Consider the following 2,656-nt stretch of genomic DNA (forward strand, 5'->3'; position numbering starts at 1 on the left):
TGGAATTATGGGGGTGATGGTGAACACGGAGTTTTGACACATTTCAAACATCAGTAGAGAGTTTGAACGAGACGGAGCCGCCGGTATCTTCTTTCTCCCTACTGGTGTCTGATCACCATCTCGGATTTTAAGAGTTTGAACATTAATCAACCACAACAGATCCCAGAACTGAAAAGGAGTAGATCCAGAACCCATCTGTGAACAAGCCCGGTGAATTGACTCTCTTCATACTAGAAGAGAATCATCTGCTTGAGATCACAGACGGAACAGTCCTGAAACGTTTGCTTAAGACAACCTCAAGTTTCATAAGTTCTAAGTTAATGTCAAGGCAGGATATCCCACGGTGGTCTCAAAAGCACCAAAAGGCCTGCCTACATTTCCAGCGTCCTATCTTTGTGAATCGGTGCTCTCTGTAGTGACAGCACCAAAATGAGATGACAGTGTACACTGGACATGAGCAAACACTTCAGGTGTCATTCTATCCCATCATCCCCAAACGGGTCCACCTAGTTGCAGGAAAGTAAGCCGAGGGTTCCTGCTGATTCTGCATTATGGCAAGTTGTTTTATTATTTTATCATCTATTGCAATGTAATGATAATAGAAAAAAGTGCACAATAAATATAATGCACTTAAATCACCCCCCAAACCAGACTCTGCTCTATGAAAAAAAAATTATTTTCTGTGAAACCATCACGGGTGCCAAAAATGTTGAGGACCCCTGGTCTACTGAGTCCAGCAGTAGTATCAAAAGTATGGCTGTTAAGGTGGACTTGACTATGAGATGCAACAGGTTCATAACTGTCATGTGTAAAACGAACATAATAAAAATAACTTCCATTAATTTCATTTCATAAGAAATTACTTAGAGCCAAGTACTTTATTATATTTTATTAACATTATTTTAGTGTTATTTCTCACAGGGACCATATAATTTCTCACAGGGATCATATAATGTATTTACTATTAATTTACATGTGTTACAGACAAAGGAAATACAGATAAATATATCCTCTTATAAGGATAATATAAACATTCATAGATATTATATCTAAAATATTCCAGCCTACTGGAATATACATCATGACCAACAAATGGTGGGGTACATTTGTCAGGTGAGTATATGCCTGATGCTTTTTTTTTTTTTTTTTTGAGACAGGGTCTCGCTATGCAGTTCAGGCTGGCCTTGATCTCACCTTGTAGCCCAGGCTGGTGTCGAACTCACAACCATCCTCCTGCCTCAGCCTCCCAAGTGCTGGGATTACAGGCGTGCGCCACCTTGCCTGGCTGATGCCCTTTAAAAGCTTTTTATCAATATATTTGCAATTGTTGCTAATTACCTTTGTTATGTAGTAAAATAACCAAATGAACCCTTTACACAGGGTCCACAAGTTATTAGAGGCCAATGTGAATTTACACAGTGAAGACTAAAGTATAATGAACCAGTTATATTTAAAGTGCTGAAAGAAAAACTAAAAATGTCAACCAAAAAATAAAAGTGAACATATGGTCAGAAAAAACAAAAGAGGGGCTTGTGCAGGAAAAGCTCCCACCCAGCCTCCCACAGCGATCCCCCATCAGGTGCAAGCAGGAAGCACTCGGTCTTCACTGGCTGATGCTTCGGGTTGACTGCACGTCTCCGCTGTCTGGCCAGGCTTGCTGCCGAAATGGGATCTCCCAGGCGCTGCTGCTCTTGGCGAGGGAAGCCAAATGCGCACAGCCGAGGTCCACAGCGTTCACTTCGTAGTTCTCCCGAGAACACAGGACACGTGGCACCAAGAGGCTGCCTGATACTGCGCAGGCCATCATCTCTCACCTCAGGCAGGGGCTCATCCACACATACACCAGGCCTAGCCTCCCATTTGTTTGACAAGAACAGCTGGTTCCAGAGGAAGCTCTGTATCCAGGCCTTAGCTGGCTTCGGTACCACGGCTGGAAAATAGTCTTGATCACTAGAGACTGGTGACAGGAATCACAGTGAACTGAGCAAGCAGGCTCTAGAGCTACTTTTTTTTTATAAGAGAAAAAATATATATATTGTCTTCTAGGAGCCACCTCCCATAGCAACATCCCTCGAACTTCCCCGTCTAGGCTACATGTTTATTTTTAATGTCATTCCTCCACAGACTCACCACTGTGTCTATGAAGTATAAAGGCAGTATCTTTGGTCATTTCTCTGGAATTCCCTGCCTCTCTGGGGAAGGCACCACAGGAGAGAGCACGGTGTGCCTCACCTTGCTGTGAATTCCTCCGTGTGGACAGGGCAGAGCTTCGCCCAGAGTGACTGCTTTTCACAGCAGCAGTTCACTCTATTTTGCATGCAAATGCTGAGGCAGAATGGCGTGGTGACTCGGGTGTGCAAACTGATCATCACCAGATGCTGCACACACCAGACACCAGGAAAAAAGCTCCCAGCTTCACAGCATAGTCAACCCATAAACTGATACATAAATTAATCTTGCTAATAAAATTTGGCATGTCTCATGATGAGGAGGAGGCCAAGGAGAGAAAACAAAGAGACTGAGAAAAAGCAGCTGCTTTTGCTGCACCACTAAGAGAAACAGATCCCAGGTCTGATTCCCAGGGCTCCAAGAAGAACTCGACAACTGCATTCATCTGCTACCACTGTTAAAAGCCAGGCCACCTCAAGAGGAACTG

The sequence above is a fragment of the Chinchilla lanigera genome, unplaced genomic scaffold (assembly GCF_000276665.1).
Source record: "Chinchilla lanigera isolate Chin_1 unplaced genomic scaffold, ChiLan1.0 scaffold00110, whole genome shotgun sequence".
NCBI classification, from domain to species: Eukaryota; Metazoa; Chordata; class Mammalia; order Rodentia; family Chinchillidae; genus Chinchilla; species Chinchilla lanigera.